At 42.5% G+C, this 9,315-nt stretch overlaps 1 pseudogene; it reads right to left on the bottom strand.

The window, feature by feature from the left end:
• Positions 1–4,587: 4,587 nt before the first annotated feature.
• LOC147363314 (small ribosomal subunit protein eS12 pseudogene) lies at positions 4,588–8,911 on the bottom strand (annotated as a pseudogene).
• Between the last annotated feature and the right edge of the window lie 404 nt (positions 8,912–9,315).

Here is a 9,315-nt window from a genome sequence, read left to right as displayed (position 1 = left end):
AGGATTGTAATACCCTGACCAAGGAGTGAACCCAGGCCCCCAGCAGTAGACGTGTGGAGTCCTACCTACTGGACCACCACGGGCTTTCATGACCTCATTTTATTTTATTTTATTAATGATTTTAATTAATTTATTTACTCATTTTTGGTTGTGCTGGATCCTCCTTGCTGTGCGGGTTTTTCTCTAGTTGCAGGGTGAGGGCTTCTCATTGTGGTAGCTTCTCTTGCAAAAGCATGGGCTGTAGGGTGTGAGGGCTTCTGTAGCTGTGGCTCCCAGGCTCTAGAGTACAGACTCAATATTTGTGGCACACGGGCTTAGTTGGCCCACAATATACGGGATCTTCTCGGACCAGGGATTGAACCCATGTGTTCTGCATTGGCAGGCCGTTTCTTATCCATTGTGCCACCAGGGAAGCCCCCTGACCCTCTGTTTTAAATTACACTCTTAAAGCAATCTGTTCTTTTTCCCTGCCATTGTTTTATTCATATAGCATTTACTGTCCTCTGATATATTTTAATGGGTATATTATTTATTACCTGTACTGCCACATGCTCAAATATAAGTTTCATTTGGAGTTTGAGTTTATTGATTGAATAGTGTCAGACACAGAGAAGTCTCTATGAGAGAGAGAAAAAAAAAAAAAAAGAATGAGTAAATTTAGCAGTTAGCGTGAGAAGTGAGTATAGTATAACCAAATCTATGGTTTTTCCAGTAGTCATGTACAGATATGAGTTGGACCGTAAAGAAGGCTGAGCACTGAAGAATTGATGCTTTCAAACTGTGGTGCTGGAGAAGACTCTTGAGAATGCCTTGGACAGCAAGGAGATCAAACCATTCAATCCTAAAGGTAATCAACCCTGACTATTCGTTGGAAGGGCTAATGCTGAAGCTGAAGTTCCAGTACTTTGGCCACCTGACATGAAGAGCTGACTCACTGGAAAAGACCCTGATGCTGGGAAAGAGAGAAGGCAAAAGGAGAAGGGGGTGACAGAGGATGAGATGGTTAGATAGCATCACTGACTCAAAGGACATGAATTTGAGCAGACTCCAAGAGATAGTGAAGGAAAGGAGAACCTGGTGTGCTGCAGTCCATGGGGTGGAAAAGAGTTGGACACAACTTAGCAACTGAACAACAACAATGAGAAGTGACAATTGTTTACTAAACAAAGTAATCCCTGGGACACTGGATAAGAATCTGTGATTGTGCTTACAGTGGAAACTTTAAGAAGCTTAGTGGAATGCAGACAGGTGGGAAACACCTGAGAACTCAAACCTTTGTGTGGCTGGCTTCCTTCCTTCCCTTTTGGGTTCCTTTGGTGAAGATAAGGGTGGGGCTGGGGTCATGTTCATCTTTACTTAGTTTAGCTAAGGTAGATTGAAGCTGTAGGTATTGCATTTTACCTGATGATCTCAAACTGTGTGATACTATTCAGCTAGCTTCTCCATTCTCCAGTCTGTCATAAACTGTGTGTGGCTTTTACAGAAGTGAGAATATTTATATCTCTCCCTCATCAGGACAGTTTCCTCCTGCAGGATCCCACTTTGCTCAAGCCCTACTCCCTGCTCCATATTAGTGTGAATGTAGTTTACTCCTGGGATGGCATCTCTCTCTCTACTTCTGTCTTTCCTTCCCTTCCACTGCTCTGCCATCTCTAAATGATACAGCCACAGTCTTTCACTTCAGACTTTTCAAAGTGTGACCAGCTTTCCTGTGTATCCCCAAATTCTAGGAGATACAAGTTAAGCTCTTCAAATGATTCTCTTAAAAACTTCTTTATTTGAGGGGTAGGAACTCCCCTCTCCCGTCTCCTGTATTGGATGGTAGGGGCAGGAATGTACAGAAATGCTGGGGACCTACCTCACAACTTGCTTCTTCAGCCTCAGTGAATTTCTCACCAACTCACGTAGTCTGGTTCAGTTCAGTTTAGTCGCTCAGTCATGTCTGACTCTTTGCGACCCCCTGAACCGCAGCACACCAGGCCTCCCTGTCCGTCACCAACTGCTGGGGTCTACCCAAACTCATGTCCATTGAGTCGGTGATGCCATCCAACTGTCTCATCCTCTGTCGTCCCCTTCTCCTTCTGCCCTCAATCTTTCTCAGCATCAGGGTCTTTTCAAATGAGTAGTCTGGAGGTGGATCATAACTTAACTCTGATAAAACTTGTGTCTCAATGTTTTAACATGTTCAGAAAAGCACCTGCCTTTAGAGCATGGAAAGTATTTGACATCTTGTGCAAACAGCAGAGGCCTCAACTGAGCCTGAGACTCTCTCCCACCACTCATTTTAGATTTGTTGGTCAATTTGCCTTCCATCCCCAACACACCCTCTTCATTTCATTCACAGTCCCTGAAATATATGAAAGACTCTCTTCTCTGTCCAAGTAACAGATGACTGAACTAGAGATGGACTCCTAACCCTGGGAGGAATCCAAAGATGGTCCATTCTGGTTCTCTTCTGACAATATGAACTGAGATTTAAGAACCTGTAGTACGATGGTAGTAGATGATTGAACTCAGAGTTATTTAGCATCAGGACTGAGAGTCCTAATGGATGAACTGGTGAGTAAACAGAAGAAGGAAGCGGAAGCAAACAGGAAGGCATACAGCCAGAGACATGGGGAGAGCAGTGACTGTTGCTTTTCCATTTCCTGGAGACATTCTACCATGCTGTCTGCATTTGTTTCTATAAGATTCTTTTATGTTCTTTCTTTTTTATAGTCTCTCTTTTTATATCAGCTGGTTGAGTGAGAAATGACTGCTCCTTGCAAAGAAATGGAACAGACTAGAATAATAAATTTGTAAAGGATTATTTTTTTCTGTATGACATTTTCTTTAGTATGCCTCAGTGGATATTTTGAATTTAAAACATATCATAATCCCACACTACTCAAAGTACTGTCTGAGACCAGCAGTTTAGGCATCACTAGGAGTGTTAGAAACGCAGAATCTCGGCCTCCCCAGATCTACTGAATCATAGGATCCCAGGTGATTTCATATGCATTTGACAGCTTGTGAAGCCTAACTGTAATTTACTCTACACGTTTGGTCAAATCAGGTCAGTTCAGTTGCTCAGTCGTGTACTACTCTTTGCGACCCCATGGACTGCAGCACGCCAGGCTTCCCTGTCTATCACTAACTCCCGGAGCTTACTCAAACCCATGTCCATCAAGTCGGTGATGCCATCCAACCATTTCATCCTCTGTTGTCCCCTTCTCCTCCTGCCTTCAATATTTCCCAGCATCAGGGACTTTTCCAGTGAGTCAGTTCTTCGCATCAGGTGGCCAAAGTACTGGAGTTTCAGCTTTAGCATCAGTCCTTCCAATGACTGGTCAAATCAGTCTTCCTGAAATACTGCTTTCATCATATCCCTAGAATTTTAAATGTTCCTCGTTGCTCTCAGAAAAGTCAAATGCCCCAGTCTGACACTCACAGTTAAACAAACCTCATCTGTGTCTCTAATCTTTCTTATATGGATGTCCACTCCAGCTAAATCAGTCTAGTTGGTTATTCTCCAAATATGCCAAGTGTGATATTCAGGGACTTTGCTCATGACATTTGCCTGTCTGGAATTTTCCTTCCCATCTCCCTGCATCCCTCCTTGAAAGACCGGTTCAGTTTCTGCATCTCACTTCAGCTCACACTGTTGTTTCATCCTCTGATCATCTGTAACTCTACAGTAGCTATTCTAGGGTAGTTTTTTGTTTGTTGTATTTTTGTATTTTTTATACTTACAGGCTCTCCTCCCTCATCAGTGCTTACCACAATGTGGTGTATAAGCATATACCAGTGTCTCTATTCATTGGTTACATCTTTATTTTTTTAATGGCTTTTAATTGGGAAGAGACTTGTTACTGTATACAGTTCTAATTTTTCTAATTTCTTTAACCAAGCAGGGGTTAAGTCCAAACAGAAAGAAACTGAAAGCAGAGTGCTCACTCCCTTTTGTATTTGGATGTAAATTTTCATCACACTCTGAGAGTGCACTTATTTCTGTGACATTTTTATTCCCCATCATTATACAAAGATGGGACCTATATAAGCACATGTTGTATAAGGGAAAGTTTTAATGGATTTCTTTTTAAAATATATCTGAAATATTGCAGTTGATGTTGTATGTACACATAATTTAGGAGTCAATTGCTCTGTAATTCTTCTTATGAAAAACAGTATCCCTCTCTACCTCCATCTTGCAGTATCCTTGAGCATTAGCAGAGTAAGGAAGTGTAGATGCCTCAGTGCTACTATGTTAAGTCTACGTTTGACTTAGGCAGGTGGTCATGAGTGGAAGGAGAAGCAGATATGAGTGAGTATAGGCTTCCATTTGTAAGCCATTTTCACTCTCCTCTCCTTTAGATCTGAGCTGGTAGAACATGAAAAAGCTGAAGAGACTCAAGATGTGCCTGTGCTGGGACCTGATAACTGAGAGTGTGGTCCACAAAACTTCATGTGCATCAGTACCATCTGGAGAGCTATTACTGGGCCCCACTCCAGTGATTCTGACTTAAGAAGTTTTGAGGTAAGGCCCCCACATTTGTGTTTCTTTCCTCCTTTTCTTTTTAAGAAATAAGAGCCACGTTTTTTGTCTGTTCATTTCTTGCATCTGAAGTACTCCTTGATGGCATCGTGTGCCTGAGACTCTTTGCCATAGTCCTTACCTACCACACAGATGCAACCAACCACTTTACTGGGTTTTCCCTCTCAGTCAGTTTTAAGAGAATCTACCCATTCCTCTGGGGCTTCCCTGGTGGCTAAGTGGTAAAGAATCCACCTGCCGATGCAGGAGACATGAGTTTGATCCCTGGGTTGGGAAGATCCCTTGGAGAAGGAAATGGCAACCCATTCCAGTATTCATGCCTGAAAAATCCCATGGACAGAGAAGCCTGGTAGGCTCCAGTCCATGGAGTCACAAAAGAGTCAGACACAACTTAATGACTAAACAACAACAACAGCAACCCATTCCCGTAGTTTCTTGTTGTCATCAGCCTTAATTGCATTGATTTGGTGTATAGCACAGAGGCCTCCACCAGTTCTTGTGCATGGGGAGAGAAGCCCCAGGCTGGTGGGGAGGGAGTAGGAGCCTCTCTCATACGTGTGTAAGGAATGAATTGGTGTGCTTCCTTTCTCACCTGCACTATCAGACTTCTCACAGGATTTAAATAAGTGCCTTGGAATGCTAAGCAATTTCCAGGAATCTATGTGCAAATGCTCATATCCCTACAATTCTAAAGAAAGCCAAGCTGCCGTTCTTTTTCTAAGGGGTAATATTCTGTTATCAATGTGGAAAAAGTTTCCATGTGGAAAAAAGCCAACTGATTTCTTATTGGCAGTCTCAGCTATTTACTATTTCATTAACATATAATGTTAATTTTATCTGTAATTTAATTACAAGTTGATTCAGTTCAGTTCAGTCGCTCAGTCATGTCCAACTATTTGTGACCCCATGGACTGCAGCACGTGAGGCCTCTCTTATCCATCACCAACTCCCAGAGTTTACTCAGACTCATGTCTATTGAGTCGGTGATGCCATCCAGCCATCTCATCCTCTGTCATCCCCTTCTCCTCCTGCCTTCAATCTTTCCCAGCATCAGGGTCTTTTCCAATGAGTCAGTTCTTCACATCAGGTGTTCAAAGTATTGGAGCTTCAGCTTCAACATCCATCCTTCCAATGAATATTCAGGACTAATTTCCTGTAGGATGGACTTGTTGGCTCTCCTTGCAGTCCAAGGGACTCTGAAGAGTCTTCTCCAGCACCACAGTTCAAAAGCATCAATACTTCGGTGCTCAGCTTTCTTTATAACTGACTCTCACATCTATTCATTACTATTGGAAAATCCATAGTTCTGACTAAATCGACCTTTGTTGGCAAAGTAATGTCTCTGCTTTTGAATATGCTGTCTAGGTTGGTCATAACTTTTCTTCCAAGGAGCAAGCGTCCTTTAATTTCATGGCTACAGTCACCATCTGCAGTGATTTTGGAGCCCCAAAAATAGTCTGTCACTGTTTCCACTGTTTCCCCATCTATTTGACATGAAGTGATAGGACCAGATGCCATGATCTTCGTTTTCTGAATGTTGAGTTTTAAGCCAACTTTTTCACTCTCCTCTTTCGCTTTCATCAAGAGGCTCTTTAGTTCATCTTTGCTTTCTGCCATAAGGCTGGTGTCATCTGCATATCTGAGGTTATCGATATTTCTCCTGGCAGTCTTGATTCCAGCTTGTGCTTCATCCAGCCTGGCATTTCACATGATGTACTCTGCATTAAAGTTAAATAAGCGGGGTGATTATATACAGCTTTGACGTATTCCTTTTCCTATTTGGAACCAGTCTGTTGTTCCATGTCCAGTTCTAACTGTTGCTTCCTGACCTGCATACAGGTTTCTCAAGAAGAAAGTCAGATGGCCTGGTATTCCCATCTCTTGAAGAATTTTCCACAATTTATTGTGATCCACACAGTCAAAGGCTTTGGCATAGTCAATAAAGCAGAAGTAGATGTTTTTCTGGAACTCTCTTGCTTTTTCGATGATCCAGCAGATGTTGGCAATTTGGTCTCTGGTTCCTCTGCCTTTTCTAAAACCAGCTTGAACATCTGGAATTTCATGGTTCACATACTGTTGAAGCCTGGCTTGGAGAATTTTGACCATTACTTTGCTAGCATGTGAAATGAGTGAAATGTGTGGTAGTTTGAGCATTCTTTGGCATTGCCTTTCTTTGGGATTGGAATGAAAACTGACCTTTTCCAGTCCTGTGGCCACTGCTGAGTTTTCCAAATTTGCTGGCATATTGCATGCAGCACTTTCACAGCATCATCATTCAGGATTTGAAAGAGCTCAACTGGAATTTCATCATCTCCACTAGCATTGTTCGTAGTGATGCTTCCTAAGGCCCACTTGATTTTGCAGTCCAGGATGTCTGGCTCTAGGTTGTTGATCAAACCATCATGATTATCTGGGTCATGAAGTTCTTTTTTGTATAGCTCTTCTGTGTATTCTTGCCACCTCTTCTTAATATCTTCTGCTTCTGTTAAGTCTATACCATTTCTGTCCTTTACTGTGCCCATCTTTGCATGAAATGTTCCCTTGGTAACTCTTAATTTTCTTGAAGAGATCTCTAGACTTCCCCATTCTATTGTTTTCCTCTATTTCTTTGCACTGATCACTGGGGAAGGCTTTCTTATCTCTCCTTACTATTCTTTGGAACTCTGCATTCAAATGGGTTTATCTTTCCTTTTCTCCTTTGCCTTTCAACACAGAATTGTAAAGCAATCATCCTCCAATTAAAAATAAATGAAATTTTTACAAAAACCTAAATTTATCAATGAAAAGAGGATCTCAACACAGACTCACGTGGGTCTATGCATTCACTACAAGAGAGCGGAAACTCAGGTCAGCACTGTTCCTTGATAAACAGCGTCAAGGACGCCATCTGTCTGTGGGAAAGTGACCGCCCCAGGTCACACGATGTCCAGGAGTAAACCCAGAATTTGAGACTCACAAATAAAGACTACAGGGGACGGACGTCCCTGGGGTCCACTGGTTGAGAATCCACCTGCCAGCGCAGCAGGCAGTGGTTTGATCCCTGGTTGGGGAACTAAAATCTCACACATGCTGCAGCTACGACCCAAGGCAGTCAAAAAAGAAAAACACTATTTGTAAGGCCACCTCAGACAACCATTTTGCCTTTTTGCATTTCTTTTCCTTGAGGATGGTCTTGATCTCTGCCTCCTGTTCAGTGTCATGAACCTCCATCCATAGTTCTTCAGGCACTCTGTCTGTCAGATCTGATCCCTTGAATTTATTTCTCACTTCCACTATATAATCGTAAGGGATTTGATTTTGGTCACACCTGAATGGTCTAGTGGTTTTCCCTGCTTTCTTCAATTTAAGTCTGAATTTGGCAATAAGGAGTTCATGGTCTGTGCCACAGTCAGCTCTTTGCATCCAAAGATGCAAAGATCTTTGCAGCCAAAGATGCATATGTGCAGCCAAAGATAGTGAAGCTCTATACAGTCAGCAAAAACAAGACTGGGAGCTGACTGTGGCACAAGTTGATTCAGTTCTGTTCAGTCACTCAGTCGTGTCCGACTCTTTGTGACCCCATGAATTGCAGCACATCAGGCCTCCCTGTCCATCACCAACTCCCGGAGTTCACTGAGACTCACGTCCATTGAGTCAATGATGCCATCCAGCCATCTCATCCTCTGTCGTCCCCTTCTCCTCCTGCCCCTAATCCCTCCCAGCATCAGAGTCTTTTCCAATGAGTCAACTCTTCGTATGGGGTGGCCACAGTACTGGACTTTCAGCTTTAGCATCATTCCTTCCAAAGAAATCCCAGGGCTGATCTCCTTCAGAATGGACTGGTTGGATCTCCTTGCAGTCCAAGGGACTCTCAAGAGTCTTCTCCAACACCACAGTTCAAAAGCATCAATTCTTCAGCACTCAGCCTTCTTCACAGTCCAACTCTCACATCCATACATGACTACTGGAAAAGCCGTAGCCTTTACTAGACGAACCTTTCTTGGCAAAGTAATGTCTCTGCTTTTGAATATGTTATCTAGATTGGTCATAACTTTCCTTCCAAGGAGTAAGCGTCTTTTAATTTCATGGCTGCAGTCACCATCTTCAGTGATTTTGGAGCCCAGAAAAATAAAGTCTGACACTGTTTCCACTGGGAAATATTAAAAAAAAACAACAACAAAAACAACAAAGAAACAAAGGACCTCCACCAACTTGACATAGAGGCTCATCACAGTTGGATGGAAGCATGCAAAGATGGACTTGGCACTTGTCTAAGGGTTTGGCAGCTTTGTGAGTTCCACGTGCCAGGCCATCATGGATGACGATGGTCTTCAGCACCTCTTGTAAAGCAGGATTAATGTCTATTACACCTCCAGCAACAATGCCTTCTTCAGCCATGGCGGTAGGTTATGGGTACTTTCTTGGCCATGGCAGTAGATTATGGGTACTGCTCATCTGGAATGCACATGAGCCTCTGCCTCCACAGTAGTGGCCGGGAGACAGCAAGAATTTTCATTTTTAACAGATTTTAGATGATTCCTAGTTGATGCTGCTGGTTCAGGGACTGCATTTGAGAATCACTAATATAGGCGGAGAAAAATATAAAAAGGGAAAAAAACTGAATAAGTATGATTTGTTCATCTAGGTCCTTCTTGAAGGTCTGAAAATTGTAACATTAACTCAAATAACAGGTTTTAAATGAACAAAAAGCACAGTTGTTTATTAAATAGAAGCGTTTATCCTTTTTGCTCTTTATAGCAAGTGTTTGCAAACATCAATGTCTATCTGAGAAAGACTTTTAG

This window comes from Bos grunniens, chromosome 11 (genome assembly GCF_055505025.1).
Source record: "Bos grunniens cultivar Pamir isolate PY7600 chromosome 11, Bosgru_T2T1.0, whole genome shotgun sequence".
Lineage (NCBI taxonomy): Eukaryota > Metazoa > Chordata > Mammalia > Artiodactyla > Bovidae > Bos > Bos grunniens.
This window is presented reverse-complemented; position numbering and strand designations above follow the sequence as displayed.